Source organism: Pinus tabuliformis, chromosome 7, assembly GCF_031772625.1.
Source record: "Pinus tabuliformis cultivar Carrire ecotype Pingquan chromosome 7, CPIR1, whole genome shotgun sequence".
In the NCBI taxonomy this organism is placed as follows: domain Eukaryota; kingdom Viridiplantae; phylum Streptophyta; class Pinopsida; order Pinales; family Pinaceae; genus Pinus; species Pinus tabuliformis.
In genome coordinates this window covers 415,770,821-415,785,772 of record NC_142293.1, presented here as the reverse complement: position 1 = coordinate 415,785,772, position 14,952 = coordinate 415,770,821, and the positions used below count along the sequence as shown (strand labels likewise).

General features: G+C 39.5%; 1 pseudogene; it reads left to right on the top strand.

Moving 5' to 3' along the window:
• Positions 1–3,085: 3,085 nt before the first annotated feature.
• Positions 3,086–11,324, top strand: LOC149247707 (S-adenosylmethionine synthase 2-like; annotated as a pseudogene).
• The last annotated feature ends 3,628 nt before the right edge of the window (positions 11,325–14,952 follow it).

Sequence of the window (14,952 nt, the reverse complement as noted above, 5' to 3'; positions counted from 1 at the left end):
TTCAGCCCATCTAGTTAGGTAATCAATGCACACAATGATATACTTTTATGTCTTGATGGGGGATCAATAAGTCCAATGAATCCATGCCCCACTTATCAAATGACTCCATAGTCACTTGAGGTTGTAAGGGAATTTCATTCTTATCTGTGGTGTTAACAATCCTTTGGCACTGATCACACCTGGTGGTGTACCTCCTTGCATCTTGATGTCAAGTGGGCCAATAGTAACTTACTTGTAGAAATTTTAAGGTTGTCATCTTAACAGCAAAGTGGCCCCCACAAAGTCCATCATGGCATACTAGGAGGATGTCAAAGACCTCCTCTTCCCTCACACATCATCTTAGGATATGATTCGGCCCCAATCTTAAAATATTCACCCCAATCTAAGTGAATGGGGAACTTTTCCTAACAATATTGATTTTCTCCTTCAAGGATAGATTAGGAGGGAACCCTCCAACCACCAAGTAGTTAGCAATATCAAAAAACTAATCAGAATGCACTGAGATGGCAAAGAGGTGTTCATCTGGGATTTGATCATCCACCACCTCTTCCTTTCTTATAGGTAGGTTTAGTCTTGAAAATAAATCTGCAACCACATTCTCTTTCCTGGTTCGCCAATAATAGTCAAATAAAATTTCTATAATAATAACAACCATCTAATTACCCTACCATTGACATCAGGTTTATTCATTAAACACTTAATGGCTGCATGATTAGTGTGGATTTTTTTTTTATAACTAGTGATATAATGCCTAAACTTGTTCAAAGAATGTATCAGAGCCAAGAATTCCTTTTAAGTGATTGTATAATTTAATTCATCTTTAGAAAGTTTCTTACTGATGAAATAGATAACATAAGGAAATTTGTATTCCACTTGCCCTAAGGATTCCCCTACGACTTTATCTAAGGCATATGCATGTATGTGGAAAGGTAATGCCCAGTTGGGACCTCTAAGGATAGGTGCAGTGGTTAGGTTTTCTTTCAGTACTTTGAAGGCTTCTTGGTAGTTGTTTGACCAACAAAAATATGAATCTTTAGCCATTAGTCCAGACAGGGGTGAAGCCAATTTACTAAAGTATTTAATGAACCTTCTATAATACCCAGCTAACCCAAGAAAACTCCTAAAATCTCTTTTTTTTTTAGGGATAGGGACCGTTTTGATGATGGAAATTTTATTTCGATCAATCTATATCCCTTCCTTGGATAGAGAATGACTAAGGATAGTCCCCGCATTCATAAAAAAATCACATTTTTGGGACTCAATAAAACATGCATTTCAATGCATTTCTTTAAGAATTTTCACATATTAGAAATAACTTCCTGGAAGTCACATCCATAAGGAGTGAATTCATACATGTATATCTCGAAATTTTCATGAAGAAGTTCAACAAAGATACTTATGACTTCCCTATGGAATGTAGCAGGGGCATTGCATATACAGAATGGAAGAACCCTATAAGCAAAGGTACCTCAAGGACATGTGAATCTGGTATTATATTGGTCCTCAGGGCTGATTTGTATTTAGCTGTATCCACTAAATCCATCGAGGAAGGAGAATAATTTCTTTCTTGCAGGGCTATCTAAGACTTGGTCAATGAAGGGCGAAGGAAAATGGTCCTTGTTTGTAGCCTTATTAAGTTGTCGATAATAAACACAGGTCCTCCACTTCCCATTTTTCTTTGGGACTAAAACGAGAGGGGACACCCACTCACTATCTGAAAAGGGGTGTATGAATTGTTGGCTGTGGGATCCCCCAACGGCAGTTTTGGGGCTAAAAGCCCATACTCTGGTCAAAATTTTGTAATCGAAGTGTAAAGACTCTGCATTTTGTGGTAGTGGAGCACATAGATGTTAAAGAGTCATAGGGTTGTCCGCCCTTATTTTGAAAATTTAATGTCGGTTGTAAAATATCTACCCATGGTCCGCGGACCATGGGATTATATAAATAGAGCTAAGCTCTAAGTAGTTAGAAGAATCAAGAGATCAATTAAGAAAGATTGAACATGTATGAAAGATATCTCTGAAGTAGAAGTCTAAGTTTTGGGTTGTAGCGTAGGTAGAGGCTTTGCAGCTGAGTGCGCAGAGGCCTAGAAGTTCGTAGCTGAGTGCGTGGACCCCTGCAGCTGAGTGCACAGGGCGAGTCCAATCTGTAATTGTTCAGAATTATCATGATCCAGGTGGATGTTGGTGGCCACCCACCTATCCCATTTGGACCCCCACGACTATCTCTTTCAGTTTTTCAGTTTCCATAATTGTAGCACAATTTACTATTTTTAGCAGTTTTTCGGGTCCTGAACTTCTAGAGCTGTTTTGAGGCCCTAAATGACGTTTTTTGGGAAATATGGGAGAACCATGGGTCCATGGACTGATGTTTCTCTTCCCAAAGTTATATTTCTTGGATGGATCTTTCTAACGAGCTATTGTACGCATCAAATGGAGATCGGGTGCCAAAGTTACGACCCCACGAAACTGATGTACCAATTTACCCAAACGATGCCCACAATTTGGCATTTCATATTCTAGGGTTAGGTTTTGGGATGTTAAGGGTTTTCCATTGTTTCTCAACAATAAATAGGCCTTCGAGCCTCATTGTAACACAGTTTAGAGGCATGTAGCCGCCACATCTCTTCTCAGAGATAAGCTACCATCTCCCTAGCTGGTTTATTTCCATTTTTGTTTGTAAGCATATTTCAGTATTTCACATTAATTAAATGAAGTATTATTTCCGCTACATCTTTGTGTATATGGTCATCTCTATATTTTGTTGTGTTCCTGTTTAAATCTAGATCAGTGGTATCAGAGCGGTCTGCTTTTTCTCTGTTTTTCTTTGCATGTCCCCAATGAGGTCGGGATATAAGGAGTTAGTGCTTGAACTGGTCGAACCTTTGCAAGCGCAGCCTCGCAAATCCCGACGGCCTCCCATGGTGGATGAGAAGGAAGATGAGGGGGCAGGAGATCCTATCAAAATCTTGCTCGAAGAAGCTCTCAAGCGACAAAGGAATGCGATGATAGACAACTTTGCCCAGATCCTTTAGAGGCTACCCAGACGTAATGCATCGACTTCCAGTAGATACTTTGGAAATGCCATGACCTTTAAGGTACAAGTTAATTTTGAAATCCCCTTTGAGGGTGAGATAGATGCAAATGCCATAGATAAATGGTTAAATCTGCTAGAGGGTTACTTTTTTGTTCATGAATTTTTAAGTCTGGAAAAGATTGTTTTCGCTCTTCTCAAAGCAGCCCCCCACGTTAAGGATTGGTGGGAAACCTACTGCAAGTAGAAGAATGAAAGTACGGGCTCACTATTTTCAGTCGCATCCACTTGGGATTCATTCCGAGATGCCGTCAAGGAGTAGTACTACCTTGTCAAAAGCTATGAGGACAAATACATCAAATGGACCACACTACGGCAGGGAAGGGACCAAGATGTGCCAGAGTTCACAAACATTTTTCATACCCTTTGCACACAGTTGGGTATCAAGGAATCTGAGCTTCATTTGGTACTCAAATACCGCGGTTGCCTACACAGATGCATCCAGGAAGAGATGGAGTTCCTGAACATCTCCTAGATTGGCACTGCATACTGATACGCTGTCAAAATCAAGCAAAAGTTCAAATCGAAGAAGCGAGACTTTGGATCTGCAAATCCGAAGACCAAAGGACAAAGCTAAGGCGGGGTGACCCAAGACAACCTGTCGAAGCCGCAAGAAAAGAACAACACTACAAAGTCGAAGAAGGACACAGGAAAGTGGTGTGAGTTCCACAAGAGTCCCTCTCATAACACAAGTGAGTGTCGAACCAAGTAGTCGCTGGTGGCTGAGTTGAAGGCTTCAGAATTAGATGCATGTTTCGAACCCGAGTTAGAACCCGAAAAGGGGAATGAAAAAGGGAAGCAGATCATTGATGCGGAGCCCAACATCATTGTTGCCACTGCCAAGATCAAGAAGAATGAGCTCGAAGATCTAGAGGAGGGGGGACGTCTTTTCCACTCACAGATGTGGGTGAAGAGTTTGCCGCTGCAATTCATTGTCGACAGTGGCAACCAAAAGAACCTCATTTCAGTAGAGGTCATGAAGCGATTGGGCCTACTGACTACACAAAACCTGCAACCGTACAATATTGGGTGGCTTCATGAAGGACGAGGTCTCAATATTTTCCAGCAGGGTTGCTTTCCCTACAACATCAAGCCCTTCACAGACGAGGTATTGTGTGATGTTACACCTCTGGATGTTTGTGATGTATTATTAGGCCAACCATACTTGTGGAGGCAACATGCTGTGTATGAGCCAAGGCCTCGCGCTGTCATTATTTCGTTGGATAATTCATTATATAGGATACTGGAGGTAGCCCCCCCTACCGCCACCTCTTTGGTCTCAACTAAGAAAGGCAGCAAGCTCCTCTCCCAGACTAGGAAATTCATTTTCTATCTGATTCACACCCAAAGTAAGGGGAAGATCATCACCACATCCATGACCCCTGCGAAGGGTTCCTCCATGTAGCAGCAACAACAGAAGGATACGGTCATGAAAGAACATAGGAACAACTTCTCCTCACCCACAGCGGTACCACACAAGCTTTAGGTGGGCAACTGTTATGAAACAAGCTCAAGAAAAGATAGAAAAGATAGATCAACGCCTCAGAATTCAGCCTCTTCGAGGGGGCAACCTCCTTTACATTACATAAATGAACAATTCTTGGATGATACAAATGAAAAGACCTCCTTTCTATATATAGGAGTCTAAGGGGTCATAACATAATCAGAGCCGACATAACAATAATAATGTAAGGGCACAATAATAACAATAGTGGGCTTCTATGGGGCACAATAGTAACAATATGGGCACTACATGGGTATATCAATATAATAAGTGGGTTATACTAATAACAATAAGGGGTTACACTAGTAGTATAGGGGCCTAACATGTCCTTCTCCTTCAAAAAGCGTTGTCCTCAACGCTTGAGTAGTTCTTGATGCTTCTGTATAAAATTCTTGTCCTCCCATGTGGAATATTCAGCGGGTAAGTTCTTCCACTTGATGAGATACTCCGAAATTGATTGATTTCGTAACTGTCGGGTTCTTGTTTCTGTGACTGCTCCAGGTTCCAATATGATTTTTCCTTCCTCTTTAATTTCTGGCAATATTGTTTGAATTGGGATCTTTTGCAACTTTTGAATAAGTGGCCATACTTCTTCGTCCTTCTTCCATTCATCCCTTGCTTTGTTTATCCAATTTGGTTGGATAATATGAATAGCACAAAACAATGCTTCCACATCCTCATCCTTGAAGAGTCTTCCCATTCGGTAAGGTCGCCATTTTTTAAGTGCTTGTTGTTTCGTTTGAGTTTTCACCGAAGTGGCGTTATCCTTTAAAAGTTGGAGAACTTGTTGTTGATGCTCGATGTGATCTTTCACTGCTTGAACCTTTTTCTTCTTGATATGTTCTTCTATCTCTAGAGTTTGAGGAGTGGTAATTTCTTCCAATCCTTTACAAGATATGGTCGGATTTATTTCTTGATGCTCGATGTGATCTTTCACTTCTTGAACATTTTTCTTCTTTATATGTCCTTCTATCTTGATAGTTTGAGGAGTGGTAATTTCGAACAATGAATTACAAGATATGGTTGGATTCATTTCTTCTTTCTCGATGTGATCTTTCACTTCTTGCACCTTTTTCTTCTTGATATGTCCTTCAATCTTGAGAGTTTGAGGAGTGGTAATTCTTGCCAATGCTTTACAAGATATGGTCTGATTCATTTTTTCTTTCTCTGGGGTGGGGTCCTGGTGTATATCTTCTTCTTTTGTTGTTTCTTGATCCTTTTCTTCCTCCTCTTCATATTCTATGTAAAATAATTTCTTCTCAGCACACTTATGGCCTTTAGTGCATTTGCTATCACAATTGTAACAAAGCGCTTTTTCTCTTTTTTCTTCCAATTGTTGTGGTGTAACCCTTGTAGGTTGTGGAAGGCTAGGAGAAACAACACTTCCATCTTTATAGTTGTGAGGGGTACACTTCCTGGTTTCCATAATTTTGCTTTCCACTATGTCACAAATCCCTTTTACTCTTTCCAATTGTTGTGGTGTTGCTCTAAAGAAGGTGTTGCTCTTTGTATCCTCATAATGTGCTATCATTTCCTCCATGAAAATTGACCACGTAACAAGTTGTTTACGAGAACAAAGCTCTTTGTACCATAAAAATTGATCTGGTTCTAAATATGAAGATGCAATACATACCTTTTGTAACAGTTGTACACCATGTATATCAAAATATTGTTCCATCTGAAGTATCCAATTTACCGGATCCTTTCCATCAAACTTCCTCATCTTGCTTTTTCTTGATTTTAGGAGTTCTACCTTGAAACGATTGTAACTCTGTACTTTCAGATCTTTAAGTTCTGAAATTGTGACCTATAGTAGCCCTCTGTGTCCTCTTTCCAATGCCACCAGTTTGATCCAAATTGGATTCTCCAAGAAAGAGTTATGCACAATCTCCCAAGATGACCTGATTATAGACTAGTTCAGTAGAGTGAACTTGTACAACATGCCACGAGTCACTGTTTCAACCTTTGGATCTGAAAAATATACAAAAAAAAACTACAGTCTGTCCTCTTTCTGTAACTTCTTACGAAATTTCAATCCGATATCCAGAGAGAAAGTTATGATGATTTTCCCTAGGTCACCTGTTTTGAATGTAATTCAGGAGTCTGCAAAAAGACCAACTTCCTCAGATCATATCTCCGCAAATAGCGCGCAAAAAGCTTTGAAATTCGGACGCAAGGTTCAGCACGATTTCTTCTCAAATGGGTTTTTTTGTGACTTCTGAAACATCACAGAAAAAAGTTATAGCGAAAATGCCACGATGACCTGTTTGGAGCAGCGAAACCCTAGAATCCAAAGCTCTGATACCAAATGTTATGAAACAAGCTCAAGAAAAGATAGATCAACGCCTTAGAATTCAGCCTCTTCGAGGGGGCAACCTCCTTTACATTACATAAATGAACAATTCTTGGATGATACAAATGAAAAGACCTCCTTTCTATAGATAGGAGTCTAAGGGGTCATAACATAATCAGAGCCGACATAACAATAATAATGTAAGGGCACAATAATAAGAATAGTGGGCTTCTATGGGGCACAATAGTAACAATATGGGCACTATATGGGTATATCAATATAATAAGTGGGTTATACTAATAACAATAAGGGGTTACACTAGTAGTATAGGGGCCTAACAGCAACAAAGTCTGGTTGCATCTGCAGAAAGAATGCCTTACAAGAGCCCATCATAAGCTCCAACCACGCTGACATGGTCCTTACGCCATTACCAAGGTTGTGGGAAATAATGCTTTGAAGCACAACATTCCCCCATTCCTTCGCTTGCACCGAGTGTTCAATGTGTACCACCCTTGACCACACATCTGAGATTGCACAACAGCTCACTAGGGACCAAATTTAGCAGATGGAGGAACTCAATGCAATGGGGACCATTGCTTCCTAAGGGGGAAGGAATGATCCAGGTGGATGTTGGTGGCCACCCACCTATCCCATTTGGACCCCACGACTGTCTCTTTCAGTTTTTCAGTTTTCGTAATTGTAGCATAATTTACTATTTTTAGCAGTTTTTCAGGTCATGAACTTCCGGAGCTGTTTTGAGGCCCTAAACGACGTTTTTTGGGAAATCTGGGAGCAACATGGGTCCATGGATGAATGTTTCTCTTTCGAAAGTTATAGTTCTCACACAGATCTTTCTAATGAGCTATTGTATGCGTCAAACGGAGATCGGGTGCCAAAGTTACGACCTTGGGAAATTGACGTACCAATTTACCCAAACGGTGCCCACAATTTGGCGTTTCATCTTCTAGGGTTAGGTTTTGGGATGTTAAGGGTTTTCCGTTGTTCCTCAACAAAAAATAGGCCATCGAGCCTCATTGTAACACAGTTTAGAGGCATGTAGCTGCCACATCTCTTCTCAGAGATAAGCTACCATTGCTCTAGTTGGTTTATTTCCATTTCTGTTTGTAAGCATATTTCAATATTTTACATTAATGAAATGAAGTATTATTTCCGCTGCATCTTTGTGTATATGGTTATCTCTTTATTTTGTTGCATTCCTGTTCAAATCCGGATCAGTGGTATCAGAGCGGTCTGCTTTTTCTCTGTTTTTCTTTGCATGTCCCTAATGAGGTCGGGATATAAGGAGTTAGGGCTTGAACTAGTCGAACCTTTGCAAGACCAGCCTCACAAATCCTGATAGCCTCCCATGGCGGCTGAGAAGAAAGATGAAGGGGCAGGAGATCCTATCAGAATCTTGCTCGAAGAAGCCCTTGTTGGGACTCAGAAATGTCATATTTTCATCCACCTTTTTCTTCACTATTCCTTACATTTCATCATCCCATTAACCTGTTATCATATCACTTTCATACATACATTTGGGTTTCACCTTCTTATTTTCCATTTTATTCATTTTTGTATTATAAGTGAATTTATGATTAATTATTAGAAAATGTACATATTTTTATCTATATCTCAAGAATATGTGAGTTTTGTGATGTGTAGGAAATATGTGAAGAATTAATATCTCCTCCACCATATCAAGGAGATAATTATGCAAGCCTGTTTCTAAGGAGAAAATCATGGAGGCATATCTTATTCTAAGGAGAAAATCATGGAGACATATCTTATCCTAAGGAGAAAATCATGGAGGCATATCTTATCCTAAGGAGAAAATCATGGAGACAGATCTTATCCAATTCCTAAGGAGATAATTAGGAGAAAAGCATGGAGGATTTGGTTGGCATATCTTATCCAAGATATGTGAGAGATTTATGGGATCATGTTTGAGAGATTTGTGCGATGATATCTTGTAATAATGGGAAACTAGTTGAGAGTGCTTGAGAGAATATTGAATATGTAATTATGGAAAGGTTATCTTCTTCATGTATATAAGAGAGTGCTCTCTCTTCATTGGGATGAACAATGAATAATAGAGAATGGAGATTAACTTTGATTCTTTTATTGTTATGCTTTCATGATTTGTAATTTAGTTATTGTAATATAATTTGACATAGTTTTATTGTTGTGAGCTCACATCTGTTGTTCGCCATTCACTTCTTCACATGTTGTATTGCTTTTCTTTTATGCAACTTCCTGCTTTCATAGTTAATGTTTCAATGCCTTCTTAGATCAATTTGATTTCAGTAATTTATATTAGATTAGATTAGATTAGTTCCACTTCAGTCCTGCATATATAGTGCATGTGCCTCGTAAGTCTACGGACCTCGGATTGACAAATTAAATAGTTGGGTAAGTACTACAACGGAATTAAACGAACATAGTTTCACCCAACATTTTTGCGCCGTTGCCGGGGAGGCACGATGGATTGAAGTTTAGTTTGATTTTTATGCAAGTGTGTTTAGACATGTTCCTAACTCCGAGGTGTTAAGGTGGTAAGACGTGGGGAACAACCTACGCATCGCATTCAAGATACCGTAACGGGCTGGACCTCTTATGGATCAGGGCATGTAGGATGTGTTTACATTTATGCAAGTGTGAATTTCAATTTCTGCAGGTGTGTTTGATTTTCGCAACTGTGAAGAATGTTTGATGAATTCATGGTTCATGGTTATAATTGAAGCATTCGATTACTCAATTAATGAGCAGTCCTCGTAAGAGGGTTTAATTGAGTATTGAATTCAAGATTATTTATGTGGTCCTTTTGTTTTTAATTCAATTTTTAGTGTGCTAATTTTTATTTGCTTTTCTCTTTCAACATGGTTTTATAATGAGTGTCAGCTTGGAACTACTCACTCAGATCCTTGCAGAAGTCGGAATCTCCTCTTCCCTGGAAAAGGAGATCTTTACAAAAATTGAAAGTTCAACTACTCCCCAAGAAATAAATGAAGATTCAACATCTAAAGAATCCTGCGTATCTGATGGTGAACAACCATTCGAACAGGAGATCGAGGAAGAAGAGCAGCAGATCGGAGAAGAAGAACAGGAGTTACAGCATGATCTGAGTGAGAGAAACTGTACCTATCAAAGCTTTATCGAACAACGATTCCAGGTAAGTACTAGATTAGATTCATCTTTTTATTTTTTAGTTGATTTGCAGTTACAACAACTAGACTCATTCACTGTCAAATATTTTCATCCATCATTTGAAAACTTGCTACTGAATCTATTGTTGTCACTGCTACGTGAATGGCTTCATTGGAAGTTTAACTACACGTAACTAAATTGTAAATTCTAATTAGTATAGAGTAGGTAGGCTTTCAGATTTAGCTTTTGCTTTCATTTTCAGTTTTGCTTTTACCTAGAATAAGTATGCTCTCCTCCTGCGTCTTTGTACGATCTCGAGGATCAGAAAATAGGTTTCAGTGTTTGCTTTCATAAGTATGCTCTCCTCCTGCGTCTTTGTACGATCTCGAGGATCAGAAAATAGGGATGATTTAGACTAATTTCAAGAATAAATAAATGTTTTGCAATATGCTTGATCAAAAACATCTTTCACTCTGCCAATCATTGTGTCCATTTGTAAAAAAAAAAAAAAAATTCTAAATTTTAGTTTTTCATTAATTAAAAGAAAAAAAAAAAAAAAAAAAAACACTAACCATGTTTGTTTTTACCAAGCAATTCATATAAAAGTAATGGCGCTGGAGTCTGAGGCAGATGCACTCAATCACCTCAGCACTGATATCCTTGAAGGAAAGTTTGCATTGCTGGAGGGTGCTTCTATCGACAATGACCTAGGGTAAAAATTTGTCACTTTAAAATTTGCATTCTCTGATTTGTCGTGCTGTTTGCTCTGCTCACTTCAGCCCAGAAGGAGACCTTCTTGTTCACATCAGAGTCCGTAAATAAGGGACACCCAGACAAACTCTGTGACCAGATTTCTGATGCAGTGTTGGATGCATGCCTCACCCAGAACCCCGACCGTAAGAGCCCTGACATTGCCCAAGGAGTTCATGGACACTTTACCAAGAGGCCTGAGGAGATTGGAGCTGGTGACCAGGGTCACATGTTTATGCAACTGATGAGACCCCTGAGCTAATGCCCCTGACTCATGTGCTGGCTACCAAGCTGGGAGCGAAGCTCACCGAGGTCAGAAAGAATGGCACCATCTCCACTCAGCACGATGAGACAGTTCCCAATGACCAGATTGCTGCAGATTTGAAGGAACATGTGATAAAGCCGGTGATTCCGGAGAAGTACCTGGACGAGAATACCATAGTCCACTTGAACCCGTCTGGTCGATTCGTGATCGGAGGGCCTCATGGAGATGCAGGCCTCACCGGCCGGAATATTATTATTGATACTTATGGAGGGTAGCCATCCAATGAAGGCGCGATGATATCGAACAAGTTTCCACTGCAGCATTGAACGGTAGATCAGATCTCGCCCATTATTGCCGAGAAGGTTTACATTACCACAGTTCAGGAGATCTGAGACCATCCCCGAAAAGAATGATGATCCTGTAAAAATTGTTGTGGCAGTCATCGCTTCTGATTAACACGGCTTCTTTTACTGCCTTGAGGTCTTGGGTTTATTTCCTTTTAATTGAGCTGTAGAATATGTTTCGGATGCTAATCTCCATTTTTCTTTGTGTTAACCGGAAAGAGGGACTGGTCAGGTGTGATCGCGTCATGGGTTCAATTGTCTACAGGTATGTGAAACCCTTTGCCTACATTACCTCGTTGACTCTTATCGCCTGGTTTTCCTGATTCGAGTGCTAAATGTCTGCGTTAAGAATGAAGGCGGTACTGTTGATTAAGAATCTCTCTATTCACTGTTTTTTTTCCTTCATCATTTTCGAATCGCGTTACCAGAAATGATTTTCCTTTGATATGGTGAAAGCGGCCTCTGGGTTTGACCTGTTGTTTCTAATTTCTTATTTTGTGGCCTTTGGTCGGCGTAGAACCAATTTCCCCCAAGAAATCGAGGTTTTGTTTGAGCTGGTACCCATATGTTCAGCTTGATAATGGCGTCCAAGAGCCTGGGAATCAGAAAATTCCTCTCCACAAAGCTTACATCTCAGCATCTGACCAACATGAGCAGCACAATTGCCAACTATCCCATGATCCAGTGTTCCATTCTCTCTACTTGCTTTCAGTCTTCCATCATCTATTGATGCATCAACAGGAAATTCTGCCTTTATCTCAGGAACCCATGGAACTATTGCTGTGAAACTATTTTGTCCTTCTTCAATGCCCAGATGTTTCCCGAGTTTTTCCTTTCCAAACAATTGCCAACAATGCTTTTGCAGCTTTTCGATCTTTTGACACCTCTTCAATTATCCAATCCAGGATTCTGGCTTTCGAATTTGATTGATAAAGACAAACATTCATGAATTCACGCAATAGATCTGTAGCCCGACACAAATGGATCCTGTCTTTTCCTGAACATGTATTTCTCAAAAGCCTGTTCAAAATTTCTGATGAGATGTGTCTATCGCTAATCTTTCCACCATGCCCAACTGAACTTGGAAGATGCTTTTCGCAATAGGAAGAACCTGGCTTTGCCCTATGAGAACACTGACCACTATTGTTGCGGCACCATCCAATGCAACGAGACCAATTTACACTCTGATGAGAGCGCTTAGCATAAGACTTCTCTTGTACCACAAAATCTTGAGACTGAGATTCAAATTGTTGATGCCTCCGAATGGTGCTACCATCACTGCTCGACCTCTGAGCTGATCTCTCTGATATGGCGTCCAAGTCTTGGATGGGTGTATCCAATGGTTGATTCTTGTCAAAATGTTGCATTTCGACTGTTCGATGGCACTGATATCGGCCCCAAAAAAAAAATACGCCCCTGCCACCATCGTTGCTTCTCTTAAGGAGAGCAGATGCAGATGCACAATTCTATAAAGCTTCATCATAGCGTTTGTTTTGATCCAGGAAATTTATATTGCATGTGCCGTGATGGAGCCTTATCAAAGCGCAACTGGTGTTATAAATGAAGACTTATCTGGGAAAAGCTTCCGAAATTTCAGATTCGATTCGTCTTTCATTCTGCGACTGATCGATGGGATGCCCATTTCCGGGTAACAATTTAACACTAGTTATTTATTGGGTTCAAGCGTGCAGTCTTAGCTTGTAAATGTTGTCTGATATTTTGTGTACAGAGCATTGTGATGTTGAATTATATGACTCTATCTGATGGGTATCCCGTTCTTGGATCATTTCATGCAGTGCGACATAATATTCTCTGCGCTGTAGCTTTGGTATTTTATTTTTCAATCATTTTCTTAGTATGGGCAAACCGCTCTCATCTTCCAAGCCACTTGCAATTGATGATTGTCAACGAAATGGAAATATATTTGTGTAACATGGAGAGAAAATCGACCCCGAAAATTTCATTACCAGTGCAGCTTAGCCGCTACCTGAGAACCTTTGAATGGTTTCTTTTAGCCTCCGAATCCAACAACGATATGGGCAGTGAACAGTTTCAATCAAATAATTAATTTGTTAAGAAGCAAAGGTCCCCGCATTTCACACTTCTTAATTCAATCTCTCCTAACTCATATTATAGGTTTGGCATTCAGCCTTCCATTTTACTTTTTGAGTGGAATATGATACTGCCGAGCGCTTCTTTTAATCAGAAAACAAGTTTACTGTTTAAAAAAAATAAATAAATAAATAAATAAATAAATAAATAAATAATAATAAAATATAAATAAATAAATTAACCAAAAAATAAATAAAAAATTGCCCTCATTCATTTACATCAAACTTCATAACACCAACTACTTTCCCAAAAAGATACAAAAGCTTTTTCAAATGTTTTAAATCAATTTTCCTGCAAACCAATAAAAACATTTTGAAAAAATATTGCAAAATCAATGAATACATTGCATGGGGACATGCAATATTTCTAGTTGGGGAGGGAGTCAAAGTATGTTGGATTTTTTTTGTGAATTTATGGGCAAAAGTTAGGATGCATATACTAACAAGTGAAATGAGATTGGTGTTATGTGTAGGACAATGAGAAGCTTATGCAAAAAACTCAACATTACGATGCGATACCTTTTTCATCCACAATTAGAGTTATTTTGGAAAATAATTAAAAAAAATGGACATTTTGTAAATTCTTGAAAATGCGCTAATTTGTTTTTGAGTCACTTCATACAGGAATGATCGATGGAGATGGCACACAAAGGTGACAATTTTTATGCAGGAATGGTGCTAAGAGTTGAAGACAATCTAATGCAAAGTGATTTTTCGAAATCACAATGAAACATGCATCATTGGACGCTTGAAGGAACTGATTCTTCACTGCACATATCATGACATTTTCCACTACACAAAAATCCTTTTGCGTCATGATTACTCCCTTTGTTTTTCCAAACGCCTAGACCATCCTTGTGTTGCAGCCCATCTTCCATTTCCTTATCTTTCATGACTGCATGCACGCCTATTTTTCTGAATCGCATACATCCATTTATCCTTTTCAGTTTAGTTTTACCTTCTAGTTTGCCTTTTGAATAAAACTCATTCCCTTTCCATGATTACATTGCCTTGATTTCCTAGCCATGCTGATCCACACTGCTTGTTCGTGAGTTCTTTCCATTTATAGTCCTACCAAATCTTTTTGTACAAACTCGCGTTGACTGATGTGGGGTTCCTTAAGGCCCACCTTTCAACAAGTCTTGCCCCGTTGACATCAGCACCTTATCTGAGAAATAGACTAGAGTTCATTTTGAGTACCTAGAGGTTTGCATGCCTTAATGGCAAGCTCTCTCGCTGGCGATCATGGGAACACATCAATGTCCCTTGATCTTCAGATCTTGCAAGTGGCTCGACCTCAACACATCCATTCGCACTTCGCAAGATGTACTCCGGTACCTTGGCACTCATTGAAATCAATGGTGAGTTGCCTCGCATTGGTTAATGACATACATCAATGGCCGCTAATCCAATGATTTCTATTCATGCTCGACATCGACACATTCATT